The following is a 23932-nucleotide window of genomic DNA, read 5'->3' as shown; positions in this document are numbered from 1 at the left end:
TTGCCTGGGGAAGTTCAGAAGCAATTTTACTTCTAGTAGTAACCGGGAAGGCTTCTTCTTCATTCTCAGTATCAGAGTTTGGGAGTATAAAATCCCACATTCCGTGACATTCAGCCACTTCTTCATCATCATCGGTCTGTGAAGGTGTTTCCTCTTCCTCTTCTTCTTGGTCTGAATCGGCGCTAGATATAACATTAGGTGGCTTTGATTCGGATTTCTTAAAAGTCCTAAATGGTCTTTTGCTTGAAGTTTCGGCCACTTGCTTTTTAATCTCAACCATTTCATTAGACAATGTTTTAAGGACCTTTTGTAAACCTTCCATGTCATATGGGTCCTTGGGGGTTTTCTTCTTGGAATCTTCTTTAAACGAGACTTTTTTAGCTTTTCTATCTTCTAGAGCAGCTTTCTTTTCAAGAGCATTGATGCGCTTTTCAACGACAAGTGCTTCTCTCATATTTTCAGCTAAGGTAGGTTTGCCAGCCCTATCTACAAAGATAGCTATGTTGGCGGGTAGGGCAGTGATGTACCATTCGCTTCGGATTTGCTCACCTGGTTTAGAAGCGGTAGGGATTTTATTCAGCAGTTTATTAAATCTGGCATTAAACTCTTTTATTGGTTCCCTGTGCTCTATTCTCAAATTGGAGAGGTCATTTATTAAAGTTGCTAGGGACCTATCGTCTCCATATTTGGTGAGAAACTGCTCTTGGCATGTGTTCCAACTGGTAATCGAACCAGAGGGTAAGGAAAAATACCATGATCCTGCTGATCCTTGTAAAGTATAAGGGAACAGTCTTACTACGACATCTTGCTCTGTCACTCCTTTTAGATTAACTGCTAACATGAAGTTGTTGATGTGTTCTTCGGCTTGGGTTCCATTATCTGGATTAAATTTAGGCAGCCATTTTTCGGGAGCATCTGGTAGATCATGTAATGGTCCAGGCATGTTGACAGCACCTGGTCTAGTCCATGGATCTGCCATTATGCTAGCGACAGTGTTTGTCACTACTGTCGGGGTTCCAGATGTTTGGTGAGGTTTTGAAGAGTGGATAGGTTGGGATATTGAGGCTCCTGTTCCCTGATAAACAACAACTTGTAATGGAGGGGTGGGTGGTTGACTTTGCAGATGAGGAGATGAAATGGATGATGTGGAAGAAAAATCCCCACTGTCAGATCCTTCAGTGTTTTTCTTTGGCTTTTTCCTTTTGGGTAAAGGAAACTCGGTGGGTTCAATACCAAGTTTTTCGCTCTGAAGTCTGGTAAGAGGATGAGTGAGGTTGAACTGCGAAGTCGCACTGCTTTCTGATATCTCAGATTTCTGTGGTGAGATCGAGAAGCTCTGAAGTTTGTGGATTAGAGACTGAACTTCAGGAGATTCAAGACTTAGTTGTTCTGGAATATGATGGGATTGAGCAGTGGTGATAGATTCCTCTTCTTCTTGGTTATGGGCTGGCGAACCAGTATGTAATTGAGAAGAACGAGGAGATTTGGAGGGAGAATTACTCTTAGAATGACTTGCCGATTTGGGTCGGCTTGCCATTCACAGTTAGGCCCTCCTTCTAGCGCCAATTTTGTTGAGGCCTCGAAAATCGCTGCCACAACAAAGGGGATACCACCTGGTCCGGACCTTAATGCAGCTCCTTTTCCGTTTGGAATAGTGGTTCCGACTGGGGATAATGGGACCAGTTTCCCAAGAAGTATAAGTGAATGGGATGGATGAATGACTTATGAGATAAGATGGTAATGAGCGGACAGCTAAACCATAAACAAAATGTAATAACTATAATCGGATCCCGGGACTTATCACTTCGCAAAGCGTAGCGTTTGATGATCTGTGCTTTAAGGCAGGCATATAGATGACTCTAACACTTTAAGCATAGACGTTTAAACCATTTAAACATTGCTCTGCATAATTAGTTATGCAGAGCGATTAGAGCGAATTACTACGCTTAATCATTCATATCATTGATACACGCATGAGTGAAAGGGATAAAAAATCAACACAAGCATTCAATAGTGAAGCGAAATGACGATTCGCTGTTATATCGCATACATGCATTCAACAATAGCAAAGATAATAACACAGCAATTCATATAATAAGAAAGAACACAGATACAGATAATAGTACCATGTAAGCTGATCGATCAATCCAGTACATCAATCACTATGTCGCAGTCCTTCCTTCAAATCGGAAAGCATTCCAAACAACAGACAGTCGTGCGCAATTGTATAAAACAGCCTTCAAATCAAAATTAAGGACCGTTGGTCGAGTTTCACAAAAAGAATATAGACTGAAGCACAATAGTGCAAACTTCAGCCTTTAAGTCTTATTACAAAATTTTACGACCCTTTCCAAAACAATGAAAGGGTCTATAAATACTATACTAATCTAAATATCTAAACAACTGAAAAGCTATTAAATTGGCATCAATAAATGTTTTTTCCATCTTTCCTGGTGATCTGGCAGTTGGCGGCAATGCTTCATTCGGTGGGTTCTTTTCCTTTACTCCTTAGCTGACATATCGCCAGCATTGGCTCTACTTCTGGTGGAGTGTTGAGACGCGAAGTCAGCTGAGCATCATATGTAGCATCCTGAATGTCGGGGATCAGGCATCCGAGGGCATCCGTTAAACACTTGAGAGCAGACCTTTGAGTATGTGGCTTGACTAGAAAGAGCCAATATGCTTCAGAGGTTAAAGTATTTACTCCGGTAATTAACTTCCTCTGTTCCTCTAAGCCAGGATAACTTGCTTGTTCAAGCATATCTGCTGTTGTTATACTTCCAGGTGTGCACTTAGAGATCATATTTGCCAGATAAAGTGTATCATTGACTAGGACGGTCATGTTGCTAGCAATTATTTTACACCTGGAAGCCGCCCTTTCTGCTTTCATTACCTAAGTATTCCATTCCGTGAAGAGTATGTCCTTATACGTTTCATGGATTCGGGACAAATTCGCCGCTTTCCCTTCTGGAGTGTCTTGCCACTCAACATATTCAGATATGGCATCTTCGGCCTGATCTAGCTCATTTCTGGCCCCCTCTATTTGCTCACACACTGTTGTCGATATTTCGCATAATGACTTAGCCTTAGCAAGTTGTTGACATAGAAGTCTAATCTGAGACAGTAATGCGCTATTTATTTGAGTTGCCTCTGCTCTGAAATTTTTTATGTTCTGTGTGCTCTTGATGCCTTCGAGCTGTGCTAATAGTTGAGCTATTCGCTCATCTTTCGATTGCATCATCAGCTCATTTGATGTTTTTAACTGTGACAATGCCTCCGACAATTCTTTTGCCTTCTGCGCTTCACTTTGGTTTATCCTTTGCCTCTCAATTTGCAGTTGCTGGGTTAACAAATTGTTTTCCTGCTGTTGAGCCAGCAACTGCTCTTCCACCTGTGCTGCTTTATTTTTCGCTTCAATCACCTCTGCCTGTAATGCATATATTTCATGATCTTTAGTCTTCAACAGAAGACTTACCTCTGATGCTTTGTCGATGGTTGCTGCAGAATAAGCTCCTGCGAATTGAGACAGTTTAGTTAGATCATCGGAGGGATCTAAATCCTCCTTCCAGACCATATTGCCCGTGACTGTTTGCTCAGGCAAGATAGAAGGTTGATCAAGCCTTCGTCTTTTCTTAGAGCGCTTAATAACGGCTCTATGCTTTGGGCTGTAGAAAATATCCAGGGGAGGAATTTCTTCCACCTGGAGAACAATTTGATCGGAAGGGTCCTTATTGATGATCTCAACATCCTGTGAAATGGGTGGGCCGCTGGTTCCTCCTAGAACCTGAGAAGAAGTGGTATCGGGCGCATCACTTGTTTTAGAGGAGCCTGTGTCTTTGGAGCCTTCCTTACCACTGATAATGGAATCAAATTGATTCCATTGTTTAATCAATTCAGGATCAATGGAAGTTTGCTTATGTTGCTCTGTATGGGCTTTGCTCCGTTCTTTCTCTTGTTCTAACTTCTGCTGTTCTTCAAGTGCTTTTCGCTGCTGCTCCTCCTGCGTTTTTCGCTGCTGCTCCTCCAATTCCTTTTTCTGCCTATCTGCTAGTTCTTTCTTTAATCTCTCTTCTTCCTTCTTCTTCCTCTGCTCTTCTTCCCTCTGTGCCTTTTGCTGCCTTTCTATCTGCTCCTTTTTCTGCCTCTCAGCCTGCAGCTTCTTCTGTCTTTCCTCCTGTTGTTTATCCTGTTCTTTAGTTGTAACAGGAGGTGAATGTATCTGTTGCCGACCAGGCTCGCTTGAGGAAGACGCTGGGGTTGTGGATAATAACTCTAGGGGCAGAGTTTGCAACCTCTGCTCCCTAAGTTTATTAAACTCTGTCAACGCCTCATCATTGTATTTCATTATGGCAAGCTGTTTGGCTTGGCTTATTGTCTCGGCACCTACGAACAAGTCATCAAACATATCCTCTTGATGATCAACTTTTGTTAATTTTGCTTGTTCTAGGGCAATGTAGGCAGTTTTCTTTGGATCATAGAGTCTGCTTGGGAGAGTGGCCAGGGATAAAGCTTGGATTTTTGTCGCTTCTTTTTCTGCGTGCTTGTAATTAAGCAGAGTAAAAACCCCAATTCTTAAAGGAAAAGAGGGCCAACCTTTCTTCTTCTCTTCTTTGAGAGTTTGTGTGACACTCTCGGCCATAATCTGGTAACAGATTTCCCGGGCTAACAGCTTGTCTGGGATATATAAAGGGAGGACATGCGGCCTAGCCTTACTCCCAAAAACTCTGATATAGGAGAAATACTCCTCACCAAACCAACTCGCTACGGCTGGTAAGTCAAAAGAAGCTTCATAGGAAATTCTAGAAATGGGTCTGTCATAAATAGAATAGTAAATGGGCGCCATGAAACCATTGCAAATTTGGTACAAGTGGTCCTTGTAAGAGGACTTCCACAATTTCTGATGGTATAAATGAATGGGTGTTGGATCTTGGGTAGTCCATCTCCAACCGAGGACAGGAAACTCAGAATTAAGACACAGGGTATCCATAATGTAAGCAGAATAACAAAATGGAGGGATTTTCCTTTCGGAGACTATAGTTTTGTTTCTGAATTCACGAACAGCTACGACCAACTTATCAGAAAGAATAGTGGCCCAGTCCATGATTATAGAATTCATAGCCGCTTCCATTAGGGGAACCATGTCAATATTGATACTAACAGAGTCATGTAATCCCCACAATCTACACATCATAATCCCCGCATAGCAATAGGGAGAAGCCAAAGAAATGTTGGAGTACTTACCCGAACTTTCATGCTTGTGCTTGGCTGGGTTCTGCCTCCAATCTCGGAGGGGTTCGGATGGTGATTCATTTTCTTTTGCGAATTTCTACACGAAAGTTCTGTTGTAGACTAGCTCCGGTTCAGGCAGATGATACATTCGCCTCAGGTCATCAGGCTTGAATGACCCGAAAATCCTTCCATCCCTTGTATGGAAAGTTCTATCAGTGATGGGGATTTCTTCGATTGCCCAGCGCACCACGTCTGTGTAAGGGAGAACCTGCTCTCTGGCTGCTATTCTGTGTAAAAAGGAGTCGGCCAAGTCTTTGAGCGTTGCATCAGACTTCCTTAATACATCTACACTAGCCGTTCTCACTGTCACTTTTGGTTGCTCGGCCTCCAACAAATTATATGTGCCTTGCCATGTGGTCCTAGCAAGACCAGTGCACGTAGTGTCCGAGATTAAGCCTTTCTTCGAAATTGGAGCAGCTTGACCTGCAACAGATGTTGTAGTAGAACTAGAACTCCTCTTATTTTTCTTCCCCATCATGTTCAGGCTTTCTTCAACAAACGAACTCTACACAAGTGCAAGAGAAATTGTAACACGAGGAATAATGAAGACAAAGCATAATTGGAAAGGTATATATCACTTGAAGCGTGGCGCTATTAATTTTCAAAAAGTGGCTGCGGATCCAATCACTGGTAAGAGATCGCATATGCATTAATGGTGATTTTAAGGCCTGCTACCCATTAAATGACCTTTACGCTGTTATTCAGTTGAATGACCTCCCAACGCGTGCAACAGATATGCTATGCCTTAGATGCAAGTATTCGTTAATCGAAGGGGCAAAGTTATTAAATACGCATGGATTACCTTATCCCTGCATTTAACGCTTTTTTGAAATCTGCGCCTTATCAACCGGATTTAAATATAACTTTTAAGCTTAAAGCAATCGTTTTTTGAAAATGCCGATTACCGATGAACAATGTCGCATCGCATGGGGGGAGAGTGTTACATTATCGTTTGAAAGTAGCCCTGGCGAACGCCGATTGCGATATTGCATCGGACTAGCATATGAACCCATTACCAGATGCAATTTAAGTGATTTGCCGAACTCCGATAGCGAATTCGCATCGCATCGGGGAAAGAGCTGGGCGCCTTATAAAAATGCATGGGATACCGCCGACGGCCGATAGCGATATCGCATCGGGTCGGGGTTTATAACTTAAAGCATTTTCCCACATGAGACAGTGCCGATAGCCGATCGCCGATATAGCGTCGCGTCGGAGTATAAGATATGTGCTCTTTTCGTGTATACATTGAATACGCCGATCGCCGATAGCGATATCGCATCGGCAAAGACCGAAGTGCCATTTAATTGCATCTCTCTTGTCATTGCGATATGCGATCTTGCGATCGCTTTATCGCAATAACAAAAGATTGTTTTATTTTGGAAACATTGTTTTTCGAAAAAGGCTTTAATTTACATACTCATTTGATTATCATACCTTTTTCGAACTAATTCATTAATACCAATTAATTTTTTAAAAGGGACCCATTTCATATGTTGATTATTTGTAAATACAGATGATATGAAATGGGGGGTTGTTGTAGGGCACAACAGACCCATCTTTGAATTCTTGAACTGCCTATCTTCAATGATAATGTTTTCAATCACCCACCTGATCATGCCTATATGGGGTAGGATTTTAGCCCTTGCTCTTATCCTATGAAGGAATGACAGGAAGCATCTCTACATTGAATTTTGAAGGTCGTTTTGAATCAAGTGTTGCTCTCGTAACAGTGATTTTAGGACGCTCATCCTCCAACCTATTTCAAATTACTTCCCAATTTGTTGCACCTCCGGCAACATCACAAACTATATCGACAAAGATAGGAGCCATCTCAGTAAACTCAGCTTCAAAAATGGTCTGTTTTCTCTGTTTCTGCATCACCTTTCTTAGGGACATGTCTTTTGTCTCTTTCCTAAGATAGACAAGATATATGAGTGCAAACGATATCTAGTAATTAAGATTGAAAGCTTCTATGAAATGACTTTGGATCGTGAGAAAGGTCTGAATGAGATACTTGATTATAACTACCCATAACCAAGAAAATGATTATCCTTCCTCGGGCCGCTAAATATTTAATAACCTGTCAACTCATTTGTTTTAGCATTTAAAGTATAATTTTTTCACACATTTTACCGGACTTAATCGCACATCACAGTCTTAAAAGGGATATAGTATAGCGTTATTGGATGTATTAAGCGAAATGCGGTTGTGAAGATCAAAATATCGCATTTTACAAATCGTTTGTGGTTTTTCTAACGGCTTGGTCAAGTTTCTCACGAACTATGTGAAGTGTGAAATGCGATTACGAAATGACAAGGTGATGTTATCGCAACGGGAGACCTAATCACATACCGCACTTTTATAAAGGTTTTTTAACATGGTCATGTGGAAAAGTGTGATTTGCGATCTATGATATGGATTTCATCCTTATTTAGTTTTGCAGGTTTCACTAGGAATTTTCTTAAAGTTAGGGTTTTATTATCCTAAGCCTAAAAATTTAAAAGGGTCCCTATTTAAAATTCTAAGCCTAGCTATTGTTTGTTATAAATCGGGGGGTTGTTTCGTAGTACAACAAGCATATATAGATATATATATATATATATATATACATCTATAATTAAGGGATTGGATCCCAATCTTCGACCTTGTCTCTAATCTAGATGCCTGCAGGAAGGAGGACTACTTTGTTGGCTTCCGCATCCGCTTCCTTATTATTCTATAGAAGAATGTGGAAAAGATTCACTTGAAGAAAGGAACCAACTAGCTTCCTTATTCGGGCAACGACTCTTGCTAGCCGAAAGTCCCTCGGGGATGTGTTATCCACAAGAATTTGAATCAAGGATTGGGAGTCACCAAGAATATTGGCTTTCTCAATACCAAGAACCTGTAAATGCTTAAGGCCTTGCAATAAATCCATGGCCTCAGCTTGCATTTTTGTACTGTGGCCCAGGCCCCAGGCATACCTATTCTCTATGCAGCGATTCGCATTCCTGATGACACCCCCAGCCCTAGCAATTCCTGGATTGCCTTTGGCAACCCCATCAAAAAACAAGGAAGAGTTGTCACAATTATTGAGCCAAATGCAGAAATCGCACTCAGCAAGCCTAATCTGCCAATTTTTCATAGTTTGGAACTGTCTCTCATCCTCATAAAACTGAAGGCCAAGCTTTCCCCCCCATGCCAGTTCTTGAGGATTTAAATTATTTTTTCCCAGCTTCTCAAATTTCTCACCAAGAAATTCCTTTAGCAGGTTGTTGGCTTTTAACAAAACAAGGTTTCCCTTCTATGCTTTTTCTTGAAAATTTCTATGGTTGCGCTCAATCCATATCTTCCAGAAAATGAATTTTGGATAAACCATCCAAGCTGCCTTGAACCAGTTGTTATTGGGGAGTTTTCCGAGATAGAGATCAGCCTAATCATCAAAGTATCCAGCAATCAAGTTTAGCAGATGAATAGAGGATCCCCATGAGAAAAACACATCAGCCCAAATGCTCTTGGTGAACCTGCATTCAATCAATAAATGAGTGGCATTTTCCTCATTTTCCAGACAAAGATTACATCTGGAAGGGCCTAGGAAGCCTTTCTTTTTCAGTCTATCCTCAGTTAAAATGCTGTTGTGGCACAACATCCAACTGAAAAAAATCAATTTTTGGCACACATTTCTGCCTCCAGAGTCCTCGCCAAGTCGTTGGGCAGCAAGGGATGTGGGAAATTTTTTTGAGTTGTGCATAGCCTTGTGCAATAGTGTAAGAACTAGATAGAGAGCCCCAACCTCTCTTGTCTTGTTTCCTGATCCTCATCGGGTTCATTCCCTTCAGCTTAGTCAGCAGGAATGACCACGCCTGATCTAGAGCATCCGACATTTGAGGCTTCTTCTAACCTACCCACGAATTATCCTTCCAGCTAGAAATATCCCACAAAGTTTTGACGCCACTATTTAACATCCAGCTTCGAAGCTCAGAGAGATCTTAGAGTTCACTCAATGGTTTTTCGCTCATGATTTTATCAGTCCAAATATTAATGAGCTTGCCATTACCCATGATCCAATAGGAATGCTTTTGTATCAGACGTAAGACATGCATGCAAAGCCTGTGGATTTGAGAGCCTTTGCTGGTGTGGGTGAGGTTATCCAAGCTTCGTAGCCTCTGACCCCTGAAATATTTCTTCCATAACACCTTTTGGGCCTAGTCTAGTTTCAGAGCTATTTGTCTCCACAAAATCTTAGCCCCCATAGCAATATTTTGAGTCCTCGGATCATTGAAATTCAGACCTCCTTCTAGAAAAGGTTTGGAAACTTTGTCCCAACTAACAAGGGGGATCTTCCTGTAATTTTTTTGCCTCCTTTCCAAAAGAACCTTTGAATCCATTCCTCCATCTTCTTGAGGATGTTGGAGGGAGCCAACATGGCTGAGAATTGGAAGATGGGCAGGCTAGATAGGACAGACTTAATAAGCATTGTTTTCCCTGCAAGGTTAAACCATGAGAAGCCCCAAGACTGAATTTTTTTCTTAAATTTCTCGACCATTGGGAGCCAATCTTTACTAGAGTGCCTCCTTTGGATGATAGGAAGGCCCAAATAGATGAAGGAGTTCCAAGAAGAAAAGCCAGCGAAACCCATATATCTGGAAATTGAGGAGAGCTCGTTGTTGCAGATATTCCAGCCATAAAAATGGCATTTTCCTTCATTTAGTTTGCTACCCGAAGTCCCATAGAAATCGTCCAACACTTTTCTGAATCTGGAGGCAGAGTACAAAGGCAACACCCAATAAAAGAACTTATGTCTATATATTACTGAACTTGTCATATGTAAATATTTATAGTTGTCTCCCTTCGATGGGATTGACACATTTTTTTAGACAATCAGATAGTGGCCAGACCACTGATACTTCATATGTTATCAAGCATCTTTAGCATGTAGTTTTCTAATTTAATGAAAATTATGATTTTTCCATGGGAAAAATAAATAAATAAGTAATAAATAAAATTTATCATTAAAATAAATATTTCACTTAACATGAAAAAATTAATAATAAAATCATAATAATTCTATATTCTAATTATTTTTGTGAAAGCTTTCTATAAATAATTATTTTACCGGTTCATAAAGATAGATAATCTGAAAATGCAGATAAAAATAAATAAAATGTAACTTTAGAAAAAACATATTTCTATATTGGTAAATGGAAACTCAAAATAGATAACTACAACAAACAAAAAAATGGATGAAAATAATTGAAATGTATCCCAAAAAACATATTCAATATATGGTAATTCAAAACTAGTTCTCCTAACATAATTCATATTTCAATTATTTTTGGGACAAATTGCCATAAACCATTACTTAACCAATACACAAATATAGATGATCTGAAAATACATATAAAAATAATTGAAATGCAACCCGAGAAAAACATATTCCTATGTTGACAAATGGTAACTCAAAACAAGTCCACTTGGGGTAGCTCAATTGGTAATGGTTGTGAAAATGAACTCTTGTTGAACCCAAAGTCTTGGGTTCAAATTGTGCTATCCCCCCATCTGATTGGGGTGAGAAGTTGGACATGATGAAGATGTAGTCCTACCAAGCTTACAAAAAAAAACACAAATAACTACAACAAACAAATAACATAAAATAGCTGAAATGTAGCCCAAAAAACATATTCAATATACGGTAACTCAAAATCGGTTCACCTAACATAATTCTATCTTTCAATCATTTTTGTGAAAGCTTTTCATAAACCATTACCTAACCAGTCTATAAATATAGATGATCTAGAAAAAAATATGGTTAAATTGGAGGGATCTAGGAGAGTACGAACTCTAGTGTTTCTGGAGGGAACCTGGTTCGAATCCCTGTAAACTCTCCAAATGGCTACTATGGAGGGGGTCTCCGCCTCCCCCTCTGGATGTCGAATATTATTTCCACTTAATGGTGGCCTCCCTTCCGAAGTGTCTACATCCAGTTGTGGCTGCAACTTCCAAGTTCATCAAGAGAAATATAGAGTTTAAGGACATCTCCCTGCTGGACGGAGCCCGTCGCATCTCCCTGGCATATTCGAAGATAGCATTAATTAGGAAATTTATAGGAATGTGGCCCTCACCTAGATCTATGGATGCCTGGATTAAGAAAACTTTGACTCCCACGATGAAAGGTGAAATTGCACTTTTTGTTGTTGGTAATGGCTTCTTCATCTTTTTATTTGAAAACAAAGAAGATAAGGAGGTCATTTTTCGTAATGGACCATATTTATTTGGCTCCAGAGGGATGTATTTAAATATTTGGACCCTGGATTTTAATCCTGATGAGGACATCGCTACTCCCATTCGAGTCTGGGTCAAGCTCCTTCATCTCCCTATATTCTATTGGAGCGACGATTGCCTTCGGGTTATTGGTAATGGAGTAGGGAAATACTTGGATAAGTATGAGCCAAAAGGATCCTAATTTTCCTGTGCTAAAATTTGTGGAAGTTGACTTGGAAAGGGACTTCCATCTGAAATCAATCTAAACTTGGGAGAATGGAAGCACAAAAAAGTCTTATACTATGAAGAAATTCCATTCAAATGCAGACATTGTCATGACTATGGCCACTTTGCTAGAGACTGCACCAAAATTGGGAATGATAAAAGTCTGGATGTTCCAATTGCACAGGAGGAGCAGTGGCAAAAACCTAAGAAAGCCCCGAAAGGTAAAGGCTCGATGTTAAAACCTCGTAGCATGTCGGTCACCAATATGGTTTCGTCCTCTTCGAACCCGTTCAAAGTGCTGAGTGATGGAGATATGGAGATGGAGGCACCACCTCAGACAATCATGGAGGAGACACAAGAAAGAGAAGAAGGAGAACTAGTAGCAGAAAATAGTCTGAAGGGGGATGGGGATGAAGTTACCCCACCAAAGTTTGCACTTGTCACTGAAGCACCTCCAAGTAGCCTGCAAAAAGGTATGGATTGTGTTTTCACTTGGAATTTATCCCAAACTCTATCCTGGGTTGAAGAGTGCAGCAGCCAGGAAACTAATTCCAACAAGAAAGCTGGAAGACCAAATAAAAGGACATAGAGAGAAAGGGAAGAAGAACTAAACAAAAAGTTGGGGAATCAAATAGTCATTTCAGAAATTTGAAAGGAAAAAAATTGAATAAAGAAGGAAAGGACAATGGTCGTTCCCCCTCCACCCACAAATTATGAAACTAATATCTTGGAACATAAGGGGGCTAGGAAACCCTGCTAAAATCCTAGCAGTCAGAGACATAATAAAACAAGAATGCCAATCAATAGTATTTCTTCAAGAAACAAAGTTAGAAGAAGTGGAAATTATGAAAGAAGCTAGGAAATTCTGGAGAGATAGCATTCCTTAAGAGGAGCCTTAGGAGGACTAGGCATAATTTGGTTGAACAAGAATTTTACTCTCGTTTATGAAATTAAGACAAAATCTTGGATAATGGCTCTTTTGGAAGATAAGGAGACAGGGGAAAGATTACCCTTCATAATCAAGCATTACGACCAATAATCAGGCAGAATCCCTTTCACTCTGGAAATGATTCAAAATAATTTTGGATATTGCTATCAAAACTTTGTATATAGTTGGCGATTCCATGATGATCATCCAAAAATGTATTAATCTTCTCAAGAATGTCACTCTCCTAGAAGATGAAACCTCCTCAATCGTGGTAAGGATTACATATTTTTTATAATAAAAATTGAAAAAGTTCATCTATTCCACGTGTTGCGTGCCAATAACCATCTAGAAAATGGTTAGGCCAACGTGGGGGTGTTATTAGAACAAGGTTGAATTTGCATAAACCAACATAATTCTTCATGTCACATCCTTTGAATGGATGCAAAGATGTCCTATGCATGAAATGGCAGTGGGGGAGGTTCAGGGCTTGGCAACTCGAGGTTTGGTCATGGCACAGGACATGGAAGTGTTAATAATTTGGTGGATAGCTCCTATAAACAAGTAGTAAAGGATATTGTTGAATGAAAATATGGTTGTAATTTACGCCCAATTATCTGGTTTGGGCAATGACTTGGAATTAATGCAAAATGCATGTGCATAGATGTATTGAGTGTTCAATAGAAGGTTGAAAACATCGACATTAAGGTGGAAACAACAACGGTGGGGGTCTTAAAGAAATTCTTCGAAGTTGGGGATTCAACGGCCATCATTGTTGCTAATGTTGAGGTTGTTGTTGTTGCGCGGGTTTTGGAAGAAGAAGAGAATGATGCGAAAGAACTAACCACTTATGTGGACGTTCTTACAGGTGAAGAAGTTGAGCCTGGTAGCAGCTGATTGAATTCGTCTTAATTTACATATATGCAATATTGATGTATAGAATATAGTGGTGTTTTTTTGGAGAATATATAGTTATAATTTTGTCATAAGAACATATGTAAATAATAGTGGTAGCAAGAAGGTCCCTATCCAATATAATTTGATGGAAGTTGCAAAAAGTACAAATCCGAATTTTGTAAGGGACCTAGCCCATTTCTAGTCAATATAATGAAAATACTACAAGTTTCATATATATATATATATATATATAGATGATGTGAAAATATAGATAAAAATAATTGAAATGTAACCCCAAAGAAAACATATTCCTATATTGATAAATGCTAACTCCATACAAATAACTACAACAACAAATAAAAATAATTAAATGTAGCCCAAAATACATATTCAATATATGGTAACTCAAAACCCGTTCTCCTAACATCATTCTATGTTTCAATTATTTTTGTAAAGCTTTCCATAAAGCATTACTTAACCTGTCTATAAATATAGATGATCTGAAAATATAGATGAAAATAATTGAAATGCAACTCCACAAAAACATATTCCTATATTGACAAATGGTAACTCAAAACAACTGACTACAACAAATAAACAATAGCATATAAAAATAATTAAAATGTATCCGAAAAACATATTCAATATATGGTAACTCACAACTAATTCTCCTAACAATTTTATATTTCAATTATTTTTGTATAAAATATCCATAAACCATTACTTAACCAGTCCATAAATATAGATTATCTGAAAATACAGGAAAATAATTAAAATGTAACCCCAGAAAAATAGATTCCTATATTCACAATTGGTAACTCAAAACAAATAACTACGATAAACAAACAACAACAAATAAAATAATTGAAAGGTAACCCAAAAAACATATTCAATATATGGTAACTCAAAATCATTTCTCCTAAATATTTTTGTGAAAGTTGTCCATAAACCATTACTTAACCTGTCCATAAATATAGATGATCTAAAAATACATATAAAAATAATTGAAATGTAACCCTTCAAAAACATATTCCTATATCGACAAATGGCAACTAAAAACAAAATAACTACAAGAAACAAACAACCGAAGATAAAAATAATTGAAATGTAACCAAAAAAACATATTCAATAAATGGTAACTCGAAAAGATTTCTCCTAACATAATTCTATATTTCAATTATTTTTGTGAAAGCTTTCCATAAACCATTACTTAACCAGCCCATAAATATAGATGATCTAAAATTACATATAAAAATAATTGAAATGTAACTCCAGAAAACATATTCTTATATTGACAAATGGTAACTCAAAACAAACAACTACAACAAACAAACAACAAATCAAAATAATCGAAATATAACCCAAAAAACATATTCAATAAATGGTAACTCAAATCCAGTTCTCCTAACATAATTCTATATTTCAATTATTTTTGTGAAAAAATTCCATAAACCATTACTTAACCCATCCATAAATATAGATGATTTCAAAATAAAAATAAAAATAATTGAAATGTAAACCTATTTTGACAAATGATGACACAACAAATAATAGCAACACAGATAAAAATAATTGAAATGTAACGCAAAAAAACATATTCAAAAACAAATAACTGCAACAAATAAAAATAATTGAAATGTAACCCAAAAAACATATTCAATAAATGGTAACTCAAATCCAATTCTCCTAACACAATTCTATATTTCAATTATTTTTGTGAAAATTTTCCATAAACTATTACTTAACATGTCCATAAATGATCTAAAAATACAAATAAAGATAATTAAACTGTAACCCGAAAAACATATTCTTATATTAACAAATGATAACTCAAAACAAATAATTACATCATCAGGGTTAGATGTTAGATAAAATCCCCACGAGTTTTTACACAGAGTGCAAGCACATGCCCGGGATGTCCACATTCAAACTCCAGCTCCCTGGAAACATCATCACGGATCATCCATTTGTACAAGTCAATCTTTTCGTTGATTCCTGCAACTAATTTTCCATTAAAAGCATTGAGATTGTATACAGCTCCCTTTGTCTCCTTCTCTGTAACCAGACGCAGTTGTCTGTTTCCAACCGAAAAGACCAAAATTCGGCCCTTCTTAATAAATATAGTTTCCTGATCAGGATACCGATAAGCTGTCCCAACACAACAATAGACAGTGTTATGATCATCTGTAAATGAGCAACTGAGGATTGAACAACCTTCTTCATACATATCCAGTGGATATGATGAAATATTTTCAAATGTCTTTTCATCTAAGAGACGAATGAAGTGTTTTTGCATTTCATCATAACCATACTTCATGCTGCAGATGGCAAATGTTCCAGACTTGTCTTGATAGCAAATACGATATGGGTGTTCCTCGAGATGAACTGATGAGATGTAAATATTCTGAATATTATCGATTGAACAAAAAGAAAGCATGTCTTCCTTTACAACCACAATGCTGTTAGGGAAAGATTTTGAATGGAAAGAACACATATGATTAACTTCTCCCACACTCACATTACTATACGCCAACCTCAGGTTACTACTGCAAATAACTGTGGCCCTGTCACCTAACGCTAACACATGCGTTGCATTCTCATGACGAAAAGTCCTCAGATTTATTCCTTTGGTACCCAAGGAAATCTTTTTCGTTTCCCCGTCAGAAAGCTCCCCACTGCTCACATTCAATGTTAGGTTATATAAGTGCCCATCCCCAAGCCCACACAGCAAGTATGAAATCCCTTCAAAGTTACAAAATAAAACAGACCGGGTAACAACATTCTCGGCAAATTGGAGACTTTGAATGAGTTTCAGATCAGGAAGAGAATAAATTCTGATACTTTGGTCTTTCCATAGTCCAACAGCTGCCAATTCACTCCGTTTACTATCCTGACCAATAGGAGTTATGTCCATGCAAGATACATCATACTCAATCTTTTTATGTCCCTTCAGTGTTAGGGATCCCTCTCCAATTTCCAAGTAGACAATATTACACCCTCGAGTGGCCAACAAAACCTGGGTAGCACTACCTGTGGCTACTGTTATAGACAATCCTGTGGCGGTGGGGGCTCTCCATTCAGACAATAGCTGTCCAGAAGACGCACTCATTAATCTCACAGAACTTGCTGTTACCTGAACAAGCTGGTCATGAATAGCATCTTGACAGAATAAGGAAGGAGCATGAAGGACAAATCCTTGTATTTCATGTGTTTCTTCTAGCTCATCATTTGAGTTAATGGCAAGTACACGAGTCTCACCAAGAAAGCTCAGCACCAAATAAGTGTCGAAATCGTCACGAGTCGAAGAAGCTCGTAATGGCCACATTCCCTTTACATCTGCAAACTCTGCAGCTGCATGCTCGTTGATTCGTATGCCACTCCTGAGAATGCGAAGGCAGCCATGGTTGAATCCTCCAGAACAAGTCACGACGTGTTCTTGTCCACCATGATCAACAACACAAAAGTCCACGATTGGACCAAGGTTAACATATGTTTCCACAACTGAAAATCCCACTGATCCATATATAGAATCCGGGGGAAGATGCAGTTTGACAAGTTGTGAATCTCCTTCATCAGACCCAATGTACACAAATCCATTCTCTAAATAACAGATTGTTGAAGCAACAGATGTGTCACCTAGCAGATCTATATTGAGACCACTAACCGTTCCCTTTTCATGAATGAGAGAAAGCAAGTGAAGGTGACCCATGTGGTCACCGAGCAGATATTGAGAATCATGGACTTTGGCATAAGCCTGAATGATAGTCATTGAGTTGGGTGTGGGAACAGCTTTGAATACTACAGAGGGAGAGGGACTGAAATAAGCAATGGTCTTCTCACCAATAATAATAACACCTCCAAAAGGCATGGGAACAGGTATTAACATACGGGCACCATGGTCTAAATTGGGCACAGACCAGGGCATCTCCTTAAAATCCCTGCCTTTTACATCTACCTCCTATGTTCTTACTTGCAGTTCATCTCCATACTGTTGAAGTTGTTGGTATAGCACAGCAATTGTGGGCTTTGAACAACCATACAAGAACTTGATATCCACAACTTCAACAGTTCTGTCCAGCGTGATATCGAAAGCGTGTGTAACTCCTGCAACACCATCATATGCTAAAATTGTAAATACGCCATGATAGAGGTGGAGTCCAATGACTCGACAATCCGGATCAACCATACCAATCTCATATCCATTCTTGACAGGGATCGCGACAAAATCCCAGACATTTGCGACAAAATCCCAGACATCTGCGACAGCCCTGGTAATAAGCTCACGGCCCCCGTTATTATTCCACTGAACAACACTCAACTTGTATTCTTCTGTGGAAATAACAAGAGAATCCTGCTGCTCCCCAGCAGGTCGGAACAGTTCAAGCACTGCGATTCGGCCATAGATTGGTACTTGTAGAACTTTTTGTAAACCCTGAGAGGAGAGAGAATGGATCTCAATCCAGGTGCTTTTTGCAATGATGAGATTAATGTCGCGAGGACCAGTAAAGTTGCCCACGCAACAATGAGTCACAGCAGTGGGCTTATGGACACTTACAACGTAGTTCCACATATTCATCTTCTACCCCTTGAAAAGAGCTAGCCTCGGGTTAACGGCAACAAGTGCTTCTGCTCTCCTAATTCGGCAGCAACAAACGACTGAACCTCAAGAAAATTGTCCCGAGGCAGCAACAAACTAGTGAACTCTGAGAAAGAAAATTCTCCTTCCGCCGCAACAAACCAGTGAACCTCAAGAAAGGAAGTTTTCTTCCACCACAATAAACCAGTGAACTCCAAGAACCACAAACCCTTTAGATATATATATATATATATACAATCTTCTCATAAGGAAATGCCCACATTTGAGTAGTCCCACCGACATTCAATTAATTGGGTGTTATGCCCTATAATAGTAAGGATATGTATTTCTTGGAGTCTAGTATCCCCGCCTAAATTATCTGGGAAGGTTGATAGTTTTTATTTAAATTATTTAAAAAAAATCAAATATTAAAAATTATTTTAAATAAATAGATAATTTTATTTTTTTTAAATATTAATTAAATATATATATATATATATATATAGATATTTCATTAATTTTTTTAAAATATATTTTTTATTTTAAATATAAAAATTGACTTGAAATTTTTAAATAATTTAAAATTTTTAAATTTTCTAAAATAAAATTATAGGTAGGTTCAGGTGGTCCACTTTAACTATTTTTGCCCTAAATGAATTTAAATATAAAAGTTGGTTAATCAGTGGACAAATTCAACTACATTTTACGTAAGATTCTCTTTCAAATAGGTCTTACGGTTATAGTTTCTCATTTTTTATGATTACTTTTGACTTTGGAGCTTTTCCTTTGGGTTTTGGTTCATTAAGGATTGACTTTGTCTACTTAGTAAGTCACTACATAGGATAATTTTAAATCTAGATGTGTATTAGAATGTGGATTGAGTGATAATATCCTTTTTATAAATGAGTAATACATTTTTAAGTTGAATTTTGCTAATTAAAATTGTCTCTGTTAAAAAAAAAAGAAACATTCATTTTAAAATCTGATTTTATTCACTTGTTAAGTCACTCCATAAGGTAATCAATACAATCATATAAATTAAATGGTCAGTAAATGCTGAGAGATATCAAATCATAAAATAATTAATATATACATTTCAAAAAATATGTAACAATATTATTAACCATGGAGATTCACCTCCTCTTTATGAGAGAAATTCGTAACTTGTAAATAGTCTTTGCTACAATACCATGCGCTAATACTATGGGTTGTCAATACCACATGCCCAATATATACATATGACTAAATTTGAGAGAAATCTTATCTTTTTATTAGTGATTATTACTAAAAATATTCTAACATATTTCATGGATATTAATTTATACCATCCACCTAATAACTACTTGATAATTAAATTAAATTTGTTAAAAATTGATAAGTTTGTTAATCAAAACATTTTCTCCATTAAAAAAAGGCTTTCGTCTTAAAAGTGGAGTAAGTTCATTAATCAAAACATTTCCTCTATTAAAAAAACATTTCACCTTAAAGGTTGACTTTGTCCACTTATTAAATCACTCCAAAAGATAATTATAGATTTAGGTACATATTAGAATGTGAATTGAGGGATAATCTCCTATCCCATAAACATATTTCCAAGTTGAAGTATGTTAACTAAAACTTTGCTCTCATTAAAAAAAATAGTTCACCTTAAAGGTTGAGTTTGTCCACTTATTAAGTCACTCCATAAGATAATTATAAATTTAGGTGCATATTAGAATATGAATTGAGTTATAGTCTCCTCTCCCATTAACGAGTAATATATTTCTAAGTTGAATTTTGTTAATTAAAACTTCACCTCTACTAAAAAAAACACGTATCTTAAAGGTTGATTTTGTCCACCTTTTAAGTCACTCCATAAGATAATTATAAATTTGGGTGCATATTAGAATGTGGATTAAGTGATAATCTCCTCTCTCATCCATGAGTAATATATTTATTAAATTGAAGCTTGTTAATTACTTTTTTTCCTCAACTAAAAAAAATATTCACCTTGAAATTGATTTTGTCCACTTATTAAGTCACTCCATAAGATAACTACAAATTTTGGTGCATATTATAATATGAGTTGGGAAATAATCTCCTCTCCCATAATTGAGTAACTGATGCAGCGAAACCTTTTTCTCTCCTTGTGGCGCCTTAGCACTTACTAGGTGATCCACAATCCTATACAAATTCCACAGGACATGACCCTTTGGGCAACTTTGCCTACGTTAATTGTAGATTTGTTTCCAATGACATGAATGCAAGGCGATCCAATCTAATAGTCCACCATCATTGCAGGACCCCTCTAGCTTGACAAGAATTAACAAAGGGGTTTGCTTTAAAGTGCGTTCACATTGGACGACAAGGATGCAACACAATCCAAATGGCTCGTCCATCCACGAGCCTAGTTCACCACGGGGGCACTCTATCCTATCACATTTTAATTGAGGGTGGTGTGTCCACAACCAAACTATGCCCTTGCCTAAAACCGCCTACATATTTCATCTTCACTACATGAAACCACCTTTGAGATCCATTCTGAAACTTTCACGGGAGAGGTATTTTAGCATGCGCCCAAAGAAGTTGGGTTTCATTCATAAGGAACTTCCTAATCATTTTCCACACCACCCCCTCTCAATCTGTCAACAGTTCTTCTCGACATTCTTCATTTACATATAATTCAATTAACACAGATTTCAATATTTTTCGTTGTTTATAGGAATTAATGTAACACAGGATAAGACATGCGATATGTTATGCTCTTGACCTACGAGAAGATACCAGAATACCAAATATGCGAAGAAATATACCCAGAACACATAACAATAAGAAATAACAGCATGTATTTTATTATTCAAAAAGGAAAGCAATGTTCACTTGCCTCTTCGAGCGGGCAACCTCCAATAGAGCTGGGCTTAATTACAAAATAAGACACGACACTCCTTGAGGGGAGTTTTTATCCTTTATATAGGATTCATACATGCAATACCATGGGTCAGTACCATGGCTCTTATTAATACCATCTATCTAATACCATGGTCCATTTGCAACTAACTGTGGTCCCTTCTTAAATGCGGGTCAACCACTTACAATTATTAATATGGGCTTTATTGACTCTTTACTTAACTATAACTATGACTCGACCCTATTACATAAATAAGGGGTTTAGGGTCGGACCCTAACATGCCATCCCCCATAAAAATAGCCTTGTCCTCAAGGCTGAAGCTGTGGAAACTGATGAAGGGCAGTGGCTGGTTCCTAGGTCGCATCTTCTGGAGAGGTGTCTTTCCACTTGACGAGGACTTCCTTGATCATGCAATCGCACAGGTGCCATTCTCGCGTGTTAAGAACCTCTTCAGGTTGGAGCCAGATTGAACCTTCTTCATCCAATTCCGGTAGACTGGTTTGAATTCGGCTTTCTTGAGGCATGAGACACGGAAGACTGGATGGATTTTTGCAGTGGGTGGCAAAGCTAGCTTGTAGGCTACTTCTCCGATGCGATGAAGTACTTGATATGGTCCGTAGAATTTTGGATATAATTTCTGACAACCCTTGTCTTTGAGGGTTGTTTGCTTATATGGTTGCAGCCTCAAGAATACCTTATCCCCGTCTTGAAATTTGCGTTCTGAACGATGTTGATCTTCCTGTTGCTTCATGCGGTTTTTTAGCTTGATGGAGATTCTCTCTGAGGTGGGCCAACATGGTTGTGCGATTCTGTAGGATTTGATCCACTGCTTGTACCTTCGAGCAGCCCTGGATATAAGAAGTAGGTGAAGGAGGGAGTTGACCATATACTACTTCATATGGAGTCATCTTGGTGATGGCATGATAGTTAGTGTTATACCACCATTCGGCTAGAGGTAACCACTGTACCCATAGATGTTTCTCTTCTGAAGTGAAACACCTAAGGTAGGTCTCTAGACATTTCTTGACTGCTTCAGTTTGACCATCGGTTTGGGGATGATAGGAAGTACTGAGTTGTAGTTGGGTACCTTGTAGCCTGAAGAGTTCCTGCCAAAAGTTACTGGTGAAGATCGGGTCACGATCAGACACAATGGAAGTGGGCATGCCATGAAATTTGAAGATCTGGTCCATGAAAGATTGAGCCACCAAAGCTGGTGTAAAAGGGTGGGGTAGGGCGCAAAAATGAGCATACTTAGAAAGTCTGTCCACAACCACCATGATGACTGACTTGTTTCCTGACTTTGGAAGACCCGTAACGAAGTCCATAGAAACCTCCGTCCAGATTGAGGCCGGGATGGCCAATGGCTGTAATGTGCCTGGGGATTTGACTGTTTCTCCTTTTTGGCACTGACACACGTCACACTCAACTACAAAAGTAAGAATTTCCTTTTTCATGCCTATCCAAAAGAATGAACGTCGAGTGCGAGCATAAATCTTCTGAAAGCCTGAATGGCCTGTAGTGGGAGATGAGTGCAACTCCGCCAAAATGCGACTTTTGAGGGTGGATGTTGGTGATATCACTACTTTGTCCTTGTAGCAAAGAAGCTCATCCTGCCAAGAGTAGCCCGCTGTGGAATTTGGATCCGCCTACAATTTATTAATGAGTTGGGAGAGCAAGGGATGTGAAAACCATTCCTTGCGAGCCTCTTCAATCCATTCTGGAATGGGAAGGGAGATTGCGAGCAGGGTGCTTTCCTCCTCAAATTTGCGTGATAAAGCATCTGCTACAACATTTTCACGCAATTTCTTGTAAATTATCTCATAATCATATCCCAACATTTTGGCGAGCCATTTATTTTGTTGTGGCGAGGTTGCTCCAAAAAATATTTAAGGCTTTGATGGTCTGTGCAGATTTGGAAACGTCGCTCCAATAAGTATGGTCGCCAAGTATCCACTGCATGTAAGATGGCCATCATCTCCTTCTCATAGGTAGATTGTCCCAAATTTGTCCCACTTAGTTGTTGGTTAGTGAAGGCCAAGGGTCGACCTTCCTACATTAAGACCGCCCCAATACCCGTACTTAAAGCATCACATTCAATCACAAAAGATTTGGTGAAGTCAGGTAGTGCTAATACAGGAGTGGAACACATGGCATGTTTGGGAGCTATAAATGCCTGTTACACTTCATCATTCCAGAGAAATGAATTTTTATTGAGAAGGTGAGTGAGGGGTCTAGCAATGCGACCATAATTGTGGACAAATTTGTGATAGTAGCCTGTGAGACCCAAAAATCCTCTCAAGCTCTTCAAGGCCTTTGGTTGAGGCCACTCCTGCATTGCCTGGATATTTTTGGGGTCCACCCTGACACCTTCACGCACCACAATGTGGCCCAAATACTCAACTTTTTCCATGCCAAAATAGCACTTAGACATCTTGACAAATAATTTATGCTTCCAGAGCAGTTGCAAGAGCAGATCTACATGCTGGAGATGTGTTGCTCAGGTGAGGCTGTAGATGAGGATGTCATCAAAGAAAACAAGGACAAATTTTTTGAGATATGGTTTGAGCAGGTGGTTCATGAATCTATGAAAAGTGGATGGGGCATTACAAAGACCAAATGGCATGACGAGGAATTCATAATGGCCTTCATGAGTTCAGAAAGAAGTCTTTGGAATGTCTACTTCTTTCATGTTTGACTGCTTTGAACACAGCAAAGGCTTGTTTTTCCACATCCGAATAATTCAATTCGGCACCTTGAAGATTTGAACTGAAAAATGATATGGGTGCTTCTAAATTGTTATCCTTCAGTTGTGTGAGTACTGCGGCATATGAAGTGTTGGATGCAATAGTATATAGTGTAAAATGATTAGAAAAATTCGGAGTATTCAAAG

At 38.4% G+C, this 23932-nt stretch overlaps 1 pseudogene; it reads right to left on the bottom strand.

The window, feature by feature from the left end:
- Window positions 1–15443: 15443 nt before the first annotated feature.
- On the bottom strand, window positions 15444–17504 carry LOC149146983 (DNA damage-binding protein 1 pseudogene; annotated as a pseudogene).
- Between the last annotated feature and the right edge of the window lie 6428 nt (window positions 17505–23932).

The sequence above is a fragment of the Pinus tabuliformis genome, chromosome 9, assembly GCF_031772625.1.
Source record: "Pinus tabuliformis cultivar Carrire ecotype Pingquan chromosome 9, CPIR1, whole genome shotgun sequence".
NCBI lineage: Eukaryota > Viridiplantae > Streptophyta > Pinopsida > Pinales > Pinaceae > Pinus > Pinus tabuliformis.
The sequence above is the reverse complement of the archived record's forward strand: the minus strand, read 5'-3'. Positions and strand labels throughout refer to the sequence as shown.